The 18,597-nt window shown below is 38.0% G+C and overlaps 1 non-coding gene across 1 annotated transcript; it reads right to left on the bottom strand.

Moving 5' to 3' along the window:
- Positions 1 to 1,739: 1,739 nt before the first annotated feature.
- LOC122892738 lies at positions 1,740 to 1,877 on the bottom strand. Its single transcript, XR_006381455.1, has one exon. It is a non-coding gene; the product is annotated as a U4 spliceosomal RNA (small nuclear RNA).
- Between the last annotated feature and the right edge of the window lie 16,720 nt (positions 1,878 to 18,597).

The following is an 18,597-nucleotide window of genomic DNA, read 5'->3' as shown; positions in this document are numbered from 1 at the left end:
TGGTGCAGCTAGAGAGTAAAATCAGAAAACTCTGTGTTTCACACCCTGGACCTTCAACTCCTGGCTGTGGAATGTTGTGCAAATTATACAACCTCCTCAAGCTTTCCTTTCACGTATGTAAGTGTGGCAAAAAGAACGGCTTCACAGGGACATGCTGACTGATAAATGTATTAATTTGCTGGCTTCTGGTAGGCACTCCATGGTAGTTCCCCTTTCCTTCCCAAATGCAGAGAGGTAATGAAAAAATAATCTAAAACTCAAGAAATTGAAGAACAGCCTCACAAATGCATTAGACAGGTAGCTTCTCTGATCTGACACTATATCTCCGCATTCCCAATTTTGGAAAAACTGGCCAACTACAGAAGATTATCATACAATAGTAACAACATCAAGGAATTGTCTACTGAATGCTTTAAGTTGCGTTGGGTCTTATGCTAAATTATCTCTATACTTAACTCCGTTTAAATCTTACAACTACCTAATGAGGCTGTATTACCATTATTCCCATTTTGGGAGCAAAGGAATAACCTAACTTCACACCACTACTAAATGATAAAGCTGAGACTTGAACCCAGTACTTTTAATTCCAAAGAACCCAGTACTTTTAACTACCTATGTACCAAATCACAGAGCCATGCTACTCCATCATTATTAAGTAAGAAAGGAAAATCCAGGACCATTTTTCAGGAAAAAAAGAAGGAATACCAGTGTAGCCCTCCAAGTGATTCAATTTTCCTTATGTGAAAACCAAACTCTGTTTCTTACTATTCAAGTCTTAACTGTAAGAGCTTTGATACTACAGGCTTTGTCATCTATTCTTGATCAAAGTGAATTCTTGACAATTAATGGCTACAGTCCAATGTTGAGCTGCACTTGCCATACTACTTATGAAAACACAATAAATAGTAGGTTGCAAAGCTTCTGAATTATCAAACTAGAAAAATACATTTATTGTGCATCTGTTTATTTTCTTTGCCAAGTAAATAAGCAATCAGCTGCTCTGGTACGAAGTTCATCAGTTGCCTGGATGCAACAAGCATGAGTTACATTCTAAACCTAACCATGTAATTAGTTGAGCTTTTCATATCAACCAGGTACCCCAGAATAATCAGATGGAGGCCTGTTTAATAAATAGACTTTATTTTACTTCTCATTGGAAGACCATTAATGAAATAACATTCCGTATTCTTTCCCCAAGGGAATTCAGATGCTCCTTTATCAAAATAAACTAGCTGCCATTTCATTATTAGAACATCATCATCATAACTGGATAACAAACTTGCAAATGAGGCTAAAATGCTTAATGTGTTTGTAATAACAAGAAAACAAGATTTACTGCCAATGTATTCATTTTATTTCCAATTACCAGTTTTGTGGGAACAAATTTCCCCTCTTCCAAACAAGGTCTCAAATCTCATTGGCCAGTAGACAACTCTCATTTTACCCAACTATATCCAACTGTACATGTTCAGAAATGATTAAATTAATTAAAAGCCAGAAATATATTTATAAAATTAACACACTAGATAAATATTAAGGAAATTCCCAATGATTTTATGTTCTTTGGAGGAGAATCGAAATTTTTAGAGGCTCAACTCAATTAATATATATGTATAATGATATAGTTTCTCCATCCCATGTGATAAAATCATACCCTGAAGGCTCCTAATACCATTTGTTTAATATTAGAATTCTTTCAAGCTACAAATATGTATAGAGAAAATTTTATTTAAGAGATAATCAATATTGAGCTTTCACAGATATGAAGGATTCAATTATGGGAAAAATCTCAGAACCATTGCTTTGTCATTCTCAATTAGCAATAATCGTGCCTCAGATAAACTTCATTGGCTATGATACTGCCACCGAGCAAAGCTTGCTTTGTCATTCTCAACAGTTAGTTGTCACTCTCAGTAAACTGTTAAAAAAAATAATAATATCAAGAGGCTTGAGATTTTTTTTTTTAATCTTCACATTTAAAAAATATGTTCTTTCTGGCTCTGACCATGTTTTGTCACACAGGAATCTAAATCAAAGATGGCCAGGCCACCACACTTGTTGCCAGAGACAAGAATCCCCTTGGCATCTCCCTCCATGGCCAGACTCCGTGCCCACCTCCCCAGCCTCGCCCTGCCCGCTACACAAGTCCTGAGCTGGTTGCTGTCGCACACACACATTTTGTGGTTGCAAACCTCACATGCTGCTTGTGCTGCTCCTTCTGCCTAGAGACATTCCCACCTTTCCTCGCTCACTGTCTTGGGACTCAGCTCCTGCTAAACATTCCAAGCTGGGTAAGATGCTCTATCCAGGGTCCTGTAGCACCTTGTGCATACATCTATCATTGTGCTTTTTAGTTTTATGAATTATCTACTAAAGTATAAGCAGACATCTAACCCAGGCTGGGTCAATCAGTCTGTTTTATGAGAACCTGGATTCAGAACACAGTAATTCTAGTATGCTCTTCTCAAGACAAACTGAGAGATCACACAAAGCTAGAACGGAGGTAACGCTGCAATCACCAAACTGGGAAAGCCACTCTTTGAAACCAGAGGAAAAGGAAGAAGACATGAACAAAAATGAAAAGGGAAGCCACAAATCCTGACGAGGCAAAAACAAATCAGTTTGATATGCTGCTCCCTGTGTTCAGAAACCAGGTTCACAAATGCAACCTTGGGTTCTGGGAGATTTTCATATATCCTTCCAAGACAGTCTCCATTTCACTTAGGCAATTTGAAAGCATTTCTGTTTCGAACAAGCAAATGATCTCTAAGACACTTACGTATTTTAAGCGGAAAATATACGCCTGTTAAATGAATCTGTGACTTTGTCTTAATGAATTAAGTCAGAGCAAGGATTCCCTCTCAGCCCCCATCATGAGGAGAACCTCCTAGTTGGCATCTACCATTGAAAGAATAGCAATTTTAAAAAAAGAAAGAAAGAAAAAATGGCAGTGCAGTTTGACATGATTCTGAATACAGAAAGACCTTAAAAAGTATTCAAGAACTTGAACCTCCTCCAACTGCTACCATTTTAAAGGATGAGAAAATGGAGACCCAGAGGAGAAATAACCTGCCTGGGGTCATATACCAAATCAGAATCACAACAGAGCCCAGGCTTCTTATCAGACAAGCCATCTATCCTCTTTCCCCAAACATGTTTTCAAATACCTTTGACTCAAGCACAACCAGGGAAACATTTAGGCTGTGACATGAGCTTTCAGAAGAGCAGAACCACAGTGGTTTTATAGCCTGCAGATTTTTCAGCAGTAGGATAAGGATCAATGTAAGAGTTCAGAACTTTAAGATATTCTGTTCTTTTTGTCTTCGACCATAATCAACCTTAAGGTGTTAAAGATGGTACAGGGCAGCTCTCAATCCTAGCTGTCAATGTGTTGATTTAGTAAAGAATCACTAGAGATATAAAAGATGATCTCTTATTTTCTTTGCATAAAAATCAAAATTGCAGTTACCAAAGTAAGGAATCAGTCTTTTTACAGATAATATATGTTCCTCATATTTGACATATGTATCCTGATTGCTTTCACAGTCACAAATAAAGTTTACTTAAAGCTAAATGCAAAATATAAAAGATCTATAATAAAGACTTAGCTATTCAGTTACATAAAGCTCTATCAATCATTAATGAAGATGCATTGATTATTCAGTAGGTGCCAGATGGGTGCCAGCCCTTAAGCTCAACATGAGCATTATTCTTTCACTCATCCATCTCTGGATGGCTATTTGAGTGTGTTTTATTTCTTTTTCAAATTATGATAAATGAGTTGCTTCCATCCCCTAGAAATGCAGATTTATGTTCTCTTTAAACACTCCATCAATACTTTGGGAGGTTAAATTTTTAAGGGTAAATCTTTAACATTACTCTTCTCATAGAGGCTACTGCTTAGAATGATTTCAAAATCAATATGTGTTTTCTAGCTTATATATAATAATGATAATCATGATTTGTATAATGCAAGCCATATTAATATTTGTAAATTCTACATACAGAAAGTAGAGCTTCCCAAATGAAAATAAAGTTTATTTATCTAAAAATTGGTAAACTACATCTGTTTATTTCTTGTATTTCAACCTAATTACTTGTCCATTTAATGAATGCTGCTTTAGTCAGTAAAGACTCTAAAAATGTGAAAAGGGTATTTTTTTCTTCACTAATTGTTAGTCATAGGAAAATAAAGAATACATATAAACAATTCTTTTTAGTAAATTTATAATGAGGATGGCATTCATCGGTTAAAAAAATACACCCTTCTGTTAAGAATGAGCACTAACTCAGGCATTCATGAGCTTTCTAAACACTAATGAACTTTGCAACATAACCTCAGAATACTTATTTTCTACTTTTTTATAGTCTGTTTTTATTCCATTTCAACTGCTATAAGCTCGTAAAAAGAGAGCAATAATTTATATCACAGATATGCCAAATCAAGACTATCTCATTTTTCTTAATGAACATGACAGAAAACAAGGAGACATTTTAGAAAGAACAACGGTTGCAACAGTAGTTCTTCAACACTGATCTGACATAAAATAAGTATAGGGAAATCCTAGCACTTATTAGCTGCCTCTATGTCTTGGCTTGTTTTAGGTCTTTTCATGTATTATGCCATTTATTCCTCATAACAGTCCTGTGGGGTAGGCGCTACTACTTTTGCCACTGTACATATGAGGAACCTAAGGCACAGAGTTTAAGACATTTGCCCAAGATCATACCTGACAAATTGTGGAGAAGAAGAGGATCCCAGGCACTACAGCATGAAATCAGTGCTCTTAACAACTCTGTATACTGCATACTTCCTATGCTTTTGTAATAGTTAAGTTAAAAAATATATGTAAAACAAGCAGTATATTTCCTACCCTTTAATGAGTACCCAGCCAAATGTAACTGTAGTGGTCACCATCATGCCTATTGGGCTGATAATGATGATTATGAATCATGATGCTTTTTCCTTTTGTATTCTAAATTATTTTTATATGCACAATCCTACTTTTTTCTGCTGAAAAAAATAATTGGCACTCTAAACTCATCATGTTTTTTTAAATATTTCAAATGTGAATTTCTGGCATCTGTCACAAGCATTCTACAAAACACAGTATCACTCAGTGTTCAAAATGTGACATATGGTTTCGGGGAGGGGAGTTGCTGAAGTTTTTACCAAGTAATTTGGAATCATAGGATTTGCTATCTCCTCTAGAATTATGTTCTCATGAAAGAACTCTCTCTATAGCTTCTCAAATTTTTTGCTATAAAAATTAACTGTATTTATTATAATCACCATTGTTCCACAGGCTACATTACAAGCAAAGTGGGAAGAATGGAGGAAAACAGGGAGAGAAAGAGAGAAGTGCTAATTTGTGTTTGTAAAAGGATGGAGAGATGTTTGGTGATCTTAAAATCACAGCTTTTAACGAAAGCTAGAAGATTCCGTGTGGTGGCTATTTGATGGGTAAGCTTGAGACTGGGGATACACCAGCAAGAAGCCAGGATGACAGTGACTCAATTGTCTGTCGATCAGAAATGCCTACATTCTGATAGTATCTCTCCAAATATAGGACCTTGGGCATTTACTGTAAAGTAGGTATCTAAACTTGACGAGTTTCAACTGATAAAAGGAAAGAATTTATCTTCCATTAACTGAAATTCACCTAGGCCATCAAAGATTGCCAAGCACCAGTACCTAATCAACATCAAGCAAAATGAACCAAGGACAACAGTAGCTAGAATCTTTACCAAATGCTACCCATAAATCAAATAAATGTTGTCTCCTTAGCAAGTAATTTATTTGGAAAAAACTTTTAATGCTAATTTCTGAATGAAACCAAGAAGCATTTTATTGAAATGAACCATTTTAGTGTTGAGCTCAGTTCAAGTACCAACCAACACAGTCTCCAATAAACTTTCAAATGAACACGTTGAACACAGTCACTCCATTTCACTATAAAGGAATTTGATAGTCCAGCTGTGGTATATCAGCTAATCCCACCTAAAACAGAGACAGAACTTTTCAGAACAAAACCCTCTTCCCTAATGAGCCAGTGGAAGATGGCTCATAATTTAGAAAGCTATCAATACTAATGTATTTAATTCATTTTAAAATAAATTTCTTAATGGTTCCCATTATTTCTGTTGTTCCTATGCAAAAACTGAGGTTATCTGAGCATGTTTTCAGTTAAGTATTTCCTTACCTACTTAGGAACATTTGCCTGGGCATTGGTATCACCCAACTTCCTCTCTAATGCCTTAATAGTCACTAAGAATTCTGTACCTCAGGGTACTCAGTGGTAACAGAATCTATGAACAGTTCATCATTTTTAAAAATAAAGAATATTTTGTAAACAATATTAAATCATTTTTATGCAATTGGGTAAAGATTTTAAAAGGTCATAAAGGTATCTGAATTATTAAATTCAAATAATATAACATGTTATAAAGGATTTTTTTCATAATAAATTCTTTTAAAGCAATAAGTTATATTGAAATCCAACAGATGACAAGCTCTGCTGAAGAAGAAGATTTCACCTTTGGCATAGTACCATTATAAAAGTAAGAAAAAAACAGGCAAAATTTTAAGAAATTCTTAAATGCTAGGTATGGACTAGTCTGTCACTTTAGATCTCTGGGATCCCCAGACTTAAAAAGAGTCTATTCTCATTCACCAGCTTTCATTTCAGGGTGCTCACAAAAATGGACAGAGATGGTACCTGGCACAGCACCCTCTCAGTGCACTATCTAGCCTGAAGCAAAATCTGGAAGACACAGGAGGTGGTGTAAGAAAGCCTGCTGGCCTGCTCTCAGACACAGGCAGCAAGCTGCTGCTGAGGAAGGGACAGGACAGCTGCTTGAGCCCAGGCCCCTAAACTGGTACAAAGCAGACGTCTCTGAGGGAGGGCAGGACACATGCGCCCACTTAAGGTGGTCCCTTCAAGACCCCTTCCTAAATTGAGGGCAGACTATGGTTATGTGGCAGGGTGAGGTGGGGAAGGGCTGTAGTGAGGACAGAGGTTTGAACCATTAAGAAAGCTCCACGCCCAAAATGTAAGCAAACAAGGCCTTCCTGAGACAAAGGCTAGATCAGGAGAACCGAACATCCTACGTACCCTCCACACAATTTTCCACCAAATAACAAGCAATAGCAATCTGCTGCTTGAGAGGAGCCAGACCAGGGAAAATACCCATGGATAGTTCAGGTATGCAGGACCTCCTGACAGCAGAACAGAAACCCTGAGAAAAGCTCTGTGGTAATGCAGGCCTTAAGCTAAGCACAAAGTGGCAGTAGCCCAACACTGGAGAAAACTGAAGACAAACACCGTGACAGCAACTATATCAACCACAAGCCCAGCCCAACTACTGATAACCACTCAGGGCCTGACAAAAGAGGTGTGCCAGTTTCAGGTATAAATAGTACTGACCTCCAGCTTTTCTACTCTTTAAAAAAAAAAAAGAAAAAATCCAGTGTTCAATGAAAAACTGTGATACAAAAAAAGGAAAGAAAAAAGAAAAAAACAAAAGACGTATTATCAAGTAGAAAAAGTAGTCAAAAGAACCAGACTGAGAAATGACTCACATGTTAGAACTCTCATATAGGCAGGGACTTAAAAATAATTATGATTAATGTGTTAAAAAATTTAGTGAAAAAGGCAGACAACATGCATTCACAAATAGGAAATTTCCACTGAGAGATAGAAACTATAAAAAAAGAACAAAATAGATAATCCAGAATCTATAAGTACATATATATATACACACATTTATGTACATATATACATATACATATACATGTACATATACATATACATAAATGATGTAAAATTCATTGTACAGGCTTATCAACAGGATACCACAGAACAAGGAATCAATGAGTTTAAAAATAGGCCATCAGAAATTGTCCAAACTCAACAACAAAGGGAAAAAAACCGGCGAGAAAAAAAAAACCCAGATCATTTAAGAGATGTGGGATGATATCAAATAGTCTTATACACATGTACTGGGAGTACTAGATGGATAAAAGAGAACAGGATTGAAAGAGATAGCTGAAGAGATAACTTTCAAAATTAGCAAAAAACAACAAACCACACATCTAAGAAGTTCAGAGAGCCCAAGCAGTATAAATAGTAAGAGAAACTCACTGGTCACATTATAGTCCAAATGCCAAAACCTAAAGATAACAGAAAAATCTTGATGGTAGCCAGAAAAAAAGAAATATTTCCTAGAGAGGTACAAAGATAGGGAAGTAGACCAGATTTCTTATCAGAAATTAAGCAAGCAGAAGACAATGAAGTCATACTTTTATTTTATTTTTTTAAAGATTTTATTTATTTATTTGATAGAGATCACAAGTAGGCAGAGAGGCAGGCAGAGAGAGAGGAGGAAGCAGGCTCCCCGCTGAGCAGAGAGCCTGTGGGGGGGGGGGCCTGATCCCAGGACCCTGGGACCGTGACCTGAGCCTAAAGCAGTGACCTGAGCCTAAAGCAGGGGCTTTAACCCACTGAGCCTCCCAGGCGCCCCAGAAGTCATATATATATATTTTTTTTATTTTTTATTTTTTATAAACATATATTTTTATCCCCATGGGTACAGGTCTGTGAATCGCCAGGTTTACACACTTCACAGCACTCACCAAAGCACATACCCTACCCAATGTCCATAACCCCACCCCCCTTCTCCCAATCCCCCTCCCCCCAGCAACCCTCAGTTTGTTTTGTGAAATTAAGAGTCACTTATGGTTTGTCTCCCTCCCAATCCCTTCTTGTTTCATTTATTCAGAAGTCATATTTTTAAAAAACTGAGAGAAAGAAAAAAAATTGGACAAGTCATAACTCTGGCCAATGAAAACACCTTTCAAAAATGAAGAGGCAATGAAGATCTTTCCAGACGAACAAAAGCTGAGAGAATTAATCACAAGCAGACCAGCACAACAAAGAATGTTAAAGGTTGTCCTTAAAAAAAGTTCCTCAGTTCAAAAGAATCTGATACAAAATAGAAATAAAGAAATAAAGAACCCAGGAGAAGGAAAAATCTGGATAAATATGACAGACATTTTTCTTAATTTTAATGTCTTTAAAAGACAACTGAAACAAAAACACTTAAGAAGCACTGTACATTTCATAAATATGTTTAAGTAAAACATATGAGAACAGTAGCATGAAGGAAAAGGAGGAGTAAATGAAAGTTGAGCCTTGAACAATGTGGAGATAAAGGGTACTGACCCCCACCATGCAGACAAAAATCAACATATAATTTTGACTCTCCAAAACCATAACTACTAGTAGCCTACTATTGATTAACTTATTTGTTTATTAACATAAACAGTCCATTAACACATATTTTGTATAGCTATTATATACTATATTCTTATGAGGAAATCCTAAGAGAAAATATATTTACATTGCTGTACTGTATTTATTTTTAAAAAATCTACATGTAAGAGGACCTATGTAGTTCAAACTGTGTTGTTCAAGGGTCAAGTGTATGCTATGATTAGATTCTTAACAATACAGGAAGTCCTATAATATTCTTTGAAATTGAACCATCATAAGTTAAAGATATTAATTAAAAACCACTGAACCAAAATAATTAAAAACATGTAACTAATAAGCTAATAGGAGGCATAAAATAGAAACATGAAAAATAGTCAAAAGGAGTAAAAGAGACACAAAGGAACAAAGAACAGGTGGGATGCATAGAAAAGAGCTAGAACTACAAAGAAAAGATGGCAGATTTAAATGCAAACATCAATAATTACATTAATAGTAGGCACATTTCAATTAAAGGTGAAGATTACTAATTGGATGAAGAAAAGCAAGACCCAATTGTATAATTTTTAAAGGAAATTAACTTTAAATATAAAGGTATGGTTGGATTAAAAGGATGGGGAAAATATACCATTCAAATACATATCAAAGGGAAGCTAAGATGACTATATTAATATCAGATTATCTAACAAGAAATATTACTTTTGAAATATTACTATTTATAAAGAGGGGCATTTCATAGTGATAAAGTCATCAAGAAGACATAACAATCCTAAATGTATATATACTTAAGTACAGAGTTCAAACACACAAATAATAAGTGATATTATAATAATTTTGTTAGTTGTTTGATTTGTACCAGTAACAAATGCTGCAGCAAAGTTTCTCCGCCCTTAGTGCCCAACACCCCCATCCTCCTGCTTTGCCGAGTTAAGTGATAATGGTGTTGATGCAGCCATCATAAAGTCTACAATTAAAGACTAGAATATTTCTATCTCCCAAGAAAATAAAAACTTTCACAGCAGCATATGTCCTAAGACTTCTTTTGACAAAGTAATTTCACATAAAAATGAGTGAAAGGAAGTAGGAAGAAACCACTAGTGACATGCAGAGAAGCTAGAGCAAAAAAAAACCTCAAATAATCTGAAATGTCATAATCTGCATGTCACTGCTTATGCTCTGAATTAAGAACATGTACTTATTAATTAGGCTAAAACATTTATTAAGACACTTTTAAAGTAAGAGATTAATCTATTAAGCAAACATGACTTCACAACATGCCTTTAACTGGTGGCTATATATTCTGTGTAGACTCATTATTCAACTTCACACCCTATTCGTTCCATTATTTCATTTTTGACAGGTAGCGGCTAAATAAAGTGAAGAACTACTCATCTGAATTCAGTCAATAAGGAAAGGTATAAAGAGTAATAATAGGTGACCAACTATCTTCAGAAGAAAATGTTACCATCTATTAAAAATACATGATGTGGTCACAGATTTATTTTTCTATCACTTACAAATCTCACTGCCTTACCTTACCAAGTTTCTTTCAAACCAGTATAATGCTGTTAATCATGATTTGAAATACATTTGGCATCTTGTGACATCATATGCATGAAATAAAACTTTAACATTCCACCTAAGGAGATTAAATAATATAAGGATAATTTATACAATGTTTTCTTAACTTGAAGAAAAAAAACAAAGCATAAAGTTCTATGATAATATTAAAATGATATTTAAAAGTTTGGTTACTGCAATGGACTGAATACTTGTGCCCCCCCAACATTCACACGTTGAGGCTTAGATTCCCAATGGGATGGTATTTGGAGATGGAACATTTGAGAGGTAAGTAAAACATGAGGGCAGATCCCTCATAAATGTTATTAGTGCCCTTAGAAAGGGCTAAAGAGGTAAGAGTTTCTTCCTTCTACCATGTGAAAACACAGCAAAAAGACAGCCATCTATGAACCAGGAAGAAGGCTGTCACCAGATATCAACTCTGCTGATGCCCCAATCTTGTATTTCCAGACTCCAGAGCTATGAGAAATAAACTTCCATTGTTTACAAGCTACCCAGTCCACAGTACTCTGTTACAGCAGCCTGAATGGACCAATAGGGTTAATCATTCCAACAATGCCAGTAGAGATAGTTATATGCTCCTTATGTCTCCTAATTTTATATATCTTACAATTTCGCCTTAGTGACAAATGTAAAAATGTTCTCTAAATCTAATCCCATCTCAGTACCTTGATTAACATGCTTTGTGCAAGGTAATTAAAAGAGTTTTAAGATTCACTGAGTGGAAATCTAACCAATGGTAGATTTCCACAAAAGGTAGAAAATGAGAGCATTTTAAGCAAAACATCGTGGTCATCAACCAGATGAATTCCATGAGGGCAGGACTTTGTTTCGTTGACTGTCATATCCCTCCAAAAGCTGAAATAATGTCTGACAAATAACAGACACTCAACAAATATTGTTAAATTAATGAGGGAATATTAGAGACCCTACAGCATAAGCTACTGCAGAGAAGAAAAATAAATTACCCATGAATTCACTGAGCCAGGAATCATCTCAGTGCATATTGTGGTGACTGCCATCAAAATAGGAAACACACACTCCTACATGTGTAAGGAATAAGAAAAATAAAGATAAGACTTCATATACAAATCCCCGAGCTTTCTAATTTTTAAAAGTTGTGTGCATTACTTTGATATATTGGCAGGGTGGGGGGAAAGTACCTAAATACAAAGCATTTCTCATTTCATAAGTAGCAATTCAGGGAAAAGATAACAGTAAATGAACTTCTAATCTGGAGCTGGGTATACACCCACAGTCCAGGACTTCCAATACAATAAATTCTCCTTTTAAGCCAATTGCTACAAAAAAGATCAAATCAGGCAACTAAACAAATGAAATGAGGAGGAAAGGATTTTCCCCATTCTTCCTGACATCTGTAACCCATATTTTATTTGCCTGATAAAGTATTTGTGTCAGCCTCAGAGTAATGAGCTCAATATAATTTCACCCTAGGGTTTTGCTCAGAAACAGGTCTCACAAATGAACTAAATAACAGCAACGAAAAAACTCACACAACTTCAATATTTCCTTCTCCAGCTATGTGTTTCAGAATCTCAGATTCACTCTCTCTCAGATTGCATTTATGTTTTGCTATGGACTGAATTGTGTTCCCAAAAACTCATGTGTTGAAGCCCTACCCCACAATGTAATGGTATTTGGTAGTGGGACCTTTGGGAGGTAATTAGATTTAGATGAGATCATGAGCAGCAGACCCTTGATAGGATTAGTACCCTTATAAAAAGAAACACCAGAAAAGCTTGCCTATCCACCTACATGAGCTCTCTCCACTCTTGCTCTCTCACACTCTCTCTCATTTTCTCTGTCAGGTGAGGGCACAGTGGGGGGACAGGCATCTGCAAGCCAGGAGCAGAGCCCTCACCAAGGAAGTGAATCAGCCAGCACTGTGATCTTGGGCTTTCTGACCTCCAGAAATAAATTTCTATTGTTTACAAGCACCCCATCTATGGTATTCTGTTGTAGCAACCTATGGCAACTAAGACATACATAAAAGAAAATAATAGGAGTGATAAGAAAGTCCCATTGTGAAAGAGTTTTCTCTGCATTAGGAGTAAAGATTTGCACTGTCACATTTAACCCCACATCCTGTCATTTTACACATGAAGAAACTGAGGCTCCAAGAGATGGAACAAATCTCCTAGGAAGCACCAGAATCGTGATTTAAACCAAGGCTCCCTGCCTACAGGGTCAGAGCTCTTAAGTCCCACACATATCACCTCTTCAGACTTTTTATTAAGTTCAACTAATCCACCTCCTGATACAAAAGAACAAAAATAATTCCCCAAATTACTAATACTTTGACAATACACAAAGAATTATAACAGCTTTCTTTTCAAAAGAAAGAAGTTGCCCTCCTTGCTCACAAATAGGACAACCTATAAATCCCTGTCCCAATTTTAACAGAGCTAGTATTGCAATCTAGTTACCACTCTCTAAAATTGCTGGTGTTTGGGGCTAAACATGAAAACAGTCTCGAAAGCCCACCACCTGACCCCTCACCTATGCTAGCTCCTCACCAGGGCTCAGAACTCCAATATGCCTACAACACAGCCTAAGTCTGTGAGTCATCTTCCAACATAAATCCACCTGTGCTACCCCTTACTGACCTGGGAACCTCAGGTAGTGATTTCAACTCTTAGCCCTCAGTCACCTCACATGTAAACTGAGAATTATAATATCTATCCCAAATGGTTATGTGATGGCTACAGGTAAACATACTCCTAAACACCAAGCACACCTTGGTACTTAGGAGACTGGACCCCATGCTAGTTCTGCTCCTTCTCCCCTTCTCCCCTCCTTGTCCCCAACACCCTGCTCCTCCTCTCCACCACCTCTCCTAGGACCTCCATCTATCAGTTACTCTCTGGTTTCACCATCTTCATTGGTCCTCCTTAGGGGTCTCCTTCCTGGAGACTATAACGATGCCTGGGAATCCCCTGTCTATGACATTGAAAATAAATATAAAACCAGCCATTGTCCCAGCTAATATCTTTTTTCTCCATGTCTTCATTGCCAAATGTTCATTGTCACTTCCAACACTGCCTTACCGCCTGTCCGTTTGTTCATTCATTTCAAAAATATTGGAGCAGCTGCCATTTGCCAAACCTTGTGCTGGGAACTGGGGATACAACTATTAGCAAAAACTGACACCCCACTCTCATGGTGCTCATCAGTATTTGTTCATTGTTCATTATTTAGGTTTTGTCCTCCTGTACTCAAAGGGAGGATACAGGGGCAAAGACCTTATCTTCCTTATTGCTCAGGACATCCTTGGTGCTTGCAACATGCCAGGCACATAGTAGATGCTCACTAGGTATTTGCTGAATGAATGGATAGAAGGTAAAGGAGGGAGTAACTAGGAGCAGAGACCCTGAAAAGACACTGTTTTCCAAAGCTGCGCAGAAGATGAAACTTGAAGTGGTTAAGTACCAACACTATAAGTAGAACTTTCATATTTATTAAAATTCTTGTCCATTAGAAGCAGACTAACTGTTCACTGAGTGAACACCTTGCTTGTAAATCTACATCAATCTCCAGTTAGGTCAAAGAAGACAACAATGAAACTATGAAGGCTTTGGAAAATCCCATTCTCTAAAAGCATTTTCCTGCCAATCCCCTGGGCTTCCATAATTCTTCTGGGCTTCCTCCCATACTCGTGCTGAAATAAATTCCTAACACACACAGAGAGTATGGAGAGACAGCAAGAGGCAAGTAGAGTACTCTCCTCCCCCACAGAACCCAATGCGCCTGCTCTCTGATGCCTGAGACACCTCCACCAGGGAAGCAGCAAAATGTTTGTTCTTCTTAATTGAGGCTTTTCAGAACATCTCAGGTTTCCAAGTGATGGCAAACAGCAGGGTTTCTACTTCCCCCTCTTTCTCTCCTTCCACTGTTTCTTTCTCGAATTTAATATAGGAAAAGAAGGAGAAAAGAAGAATGGGTAGTAGGTAGGGTGGAAGGAAGGGATAGAAAAGTGGAAGTCACAAAGAATTGATTCTCCATCAGCTTCATTCATCACCAGCAGCTTTATTCTGCACTAGGTAATGCTGAACATTAAAACCCACACAGAGGGACGTCTGGGTGGCTCAGCTGGTTAAGCGTCAGACTCTTGATTTTGGCTCAGGTCATCATCTCAGGGTCATGAGATCAAGTTCTGCTCCAAGCGTGGAGTCTGTTTGGGATGGTCTCCTCTGCTCCTCCTGTTTTTCCTCTCAAAATAAATAAATAAAATCTAAAATAAAATAAAAATAAAATAAAACCAACGTGGATGAGAAATACCATATCGTGGACTACCCAGCTTGAGGAGACATGAGGAATCCACTGCTTTTGGATTCTGGTGGTGATGGTGAGTGGCAGCAACCCCAAGCTCTGCAGTGAGGAAACTGCTGCTGCTTCCTATTTTCCCAGTGAAGGTGCACTGGTAGTGAGGGGAGCTGAAGGCTCCCAGGCTGCTGTGGGCTGCACTGATGGGGGGCCCAGTGCCCTGAGTACTCATGGAATTGAGAGGAAACAAGCAGAATGACAAGACTTGCAACTAGAAACAGCAGTCTCCTGATCCATCCATCCCTTTCTCAAGTCCTGCTCCCTAGAAGCAATCATTCCTATTTTTTTTCTAGTATTTTCTTCCATATTTTAAAATAATACAAGTTTACTACTAGTACCTGATATTTCAATTTTTTAGCATTATCACATTCACTTCTTTCTGTGGAAAACTAGGAATTGGCTGCCTTACATACATCATAACCATCAGCTACCCCCACGCATGTGCTCACAAGTATACACCATATAGGAACACACATGTCCCTTCCCTACATCCTCCAAAGACAACACTTTCACGGTATCAGTTAAATCAGTTTTCATATTTCATTATGGCCAGGTAAGTATCATTTGTTACTAATCTACAGTTTACCACAATTATACTTTCCCTCTGGAACCACATCAGGATATAATTTCCTACCTATTAAAATTGTCAAAAATTAAAAATCTGATATGACAAAGTACTGGTGAGGATGTGGCACAAAGGGAATTCTTTTACCCTGTGAGTGCAAATGACTACCTTCAGACTGTGTGACTGGGGATGTACGTCCATGCCTTTGTCTCCCCCTCTGTAAAACAAGGATAATGGGCTGACTGTGAGCATGATATCACTTCCTGCCTGTAATGGCATGGCATAGCACCTGGTACACGGCAAGGTCTCCCTGTTCCATGCTCTCATTCTGCATGTATCCTTTACAGCAATGATCATACCTGTAATTAAATATTCATATAATTATTTATGTGATATCTGTCTCCTCACCAGATTATAAGGTCTTCCAGGATAAGAACTGCGCCTATTTTATTCTCAGCTATTGTCTTTTTTAATGCTAACAGAGTGCCAAGAACAAAGTAAACCTATGTTGCATGGACACATGAGGGAAGCATGAGTGAATGAGTGCCCCTGCTAATGCAGAGATACTGAGTGTGAGGGCGACAAGTTTCCTTTCAAGTACAGAATCAGAAACTCTGAGCTGGGAGGTTTCTAAACCACATTTTGTTAGCAATGTAATTCCTTATACACACTTGGAAATTTCTTATGAGTTAGGTCAAGGATGGTTCATGGAAGAGAAAGAAGAATTATCCTCTTTGAAAAAAGAAGCGTGGTTCTACCGAGATGGGATGAAAGGGAGTAAGAGGCATAGACGACAGTTGACTGGAGAGTCCTAGGACCACAGGAGACACCAGTTCACAGGTAAAATGAAAGGAGCTCTGGGCTAGACCAGACGACAGGGTGTTTGCAGTTAGTTGTCACACCCACGTGCTGTCAGAAGCAAAGTGAAAGGAAGTTAGAGGCAGCTTTTGTGTCCATTCGAGAAGAAAGAGGAAAGAAAGCAAGGGAGAAGAATTGCTTGGTCTCTGATAAGTAAGGCTGGTCTGCCAATTTCTACATGACATTACTTTAAAGGGAGAGAAAAGAAAGAAAAATTAATATTACCCCAAGGGAGATTCTCAGGTTCATGGCATTTGGGTACTGGGGCATTTGGGTACTGGGGCATTTGGCATAAAAGCCATGCTCCAGATGAGCTTGAGTTATAGTAATAACTGGGCTCTTTGCCTTTTACAAATGGCTAGGCTTTACAGAGAGCCAACAGAGCAGCAGGCTCTATTAAATGATCTCCAATTATCAACTTCACAGGCAGGAAAGTGATTAAAATTTAATAACATAGCCCAGCTTGTTGCCATTCAATAGAGCTACTGTCATCTTCCTGTCAAGGAGAATAAAGAAGAAGAAAATGTTGGGGGTGGGGGGGAGAACATTTTAAGGTAGAATTCTTCATCTGACAAGGTAGGAGAATAAATCAGCCACGTGAAGAGGAAGATCAAAAGTGATTTTGCCTTATAATTACTGACTTAGAGTCTGCATGTCAAACAATTGCTATTTATGGATTTAATAGGGAAAGAAATTCTCATTATGTGCTTCGACTTCTAACATGCTTAGTCAGGACATTCTTATCAATATTCAACACAGGAAAATGCTTCACACTTTTTTCCTTAAGTTAAACGGACTATTATATAAAGTTATGCTTTAGTTTGAATATTATGTACAACAGTAAAGTAACAACATGCATATGTATTTCAAACTGACTCTCTGCAGAACTGCAATTTGACAACTCCCAAAACTGTTGTGGGCAGTTTTTCTCCAGCAGCATCACTGGAGAAAGTAACAGTCTCCAAGGTCAGCAGCATCTGTTGTTGGACAGCACCCATGTGGCCGCTTAGTCACAGGGGAAGTTCCCGCCCTAGGGCTTCACACTGGGAGGATATAGACAGCTCAAAGAAAGTCCTAAAGACAACACAGGTCAGACTCTGGAGAAGGGCAGGGATGTGCGCATGTGGCGTAAAGACCTAGAAGCAAAGGGTGTGTGTAGCAACTTTTCATTAATGATCTTAATCTATAAATGACATCAATGTGATTATAACATGTGACAAACACAGTAGCTCTCTCTGTGTGATCAACTGCTTGAAAGTAATTTGCAGTGAAGCAAATCATGCAGGCTACAAGATGGATCTTTGAAATTCTTGATTACAGCAACTTTCATACCAGGCTGTCACGGAGACAGATCCCAGGACAGCATCTACATACTGGAAGCCGGCACCAGCCAGTCTGTGTAGTCCTGGATGGGCATCCTCACCCATCCCACGTGGTCCCAAATTGCTGCCCCAGTCAATAGGGGTAACTCTGTTTTTCTCTTTTCCGCACCAAATCTCTCTCTCTACTTGTATCTCATGCCAGTCAGCTGATGGTGACACCTCAGGCACAGCCTCACTTAATTTACTATATTTCAGAGCTAGCAGTTTAGCAAGGGCCATTGTGCTCTCAGAAAGCTCGGAAAGAGGATTGCAGAGCTATTCAGTACAGGCACTGGTGATAAGCCACGATGTGGTCACCCTGATACGCACCCTGACTGCCTTTCAAAAGAAGCCTTGTTTTCCCAGCTCTTCAGACATGGCTTCAGTAGAAGAGCTGCCTCACCTAAGGTCGCATTCCTTCCCAGAAGGCCAGTAAGCAACAACTATCAACGAAGGAGTATAAAGATGTTGATCTCAAGAGCACTTTTCCATAAACAGCCTGCAGGTAAAACTCCATTTGGGAATTTTCTCTTTAGGACTCAATCTAAACATTTGGTACCATGAATGGCCCAGAAAAGGTGCTAAGATGGGGTCTGGAGTTGGATGATGGGTCACT

This window comes from Neovison vison, chromosome 12 (assembly GCF_020171115.1).
Source record: "Neovison vison isolate M4711 chromosome 12, ASM_NN_V1, whole genome shotgun sequence".
NCBI classification, from domain to species: domain Eukaryota; kingdom Metazoa; phylum Chordata; class Mammalia; order Carnivora; family Mustelidae; genus Neogale; species Neogale vison.
This window is presented reverse-complemented; position numbering and strand designations above follow the sequence as displayed.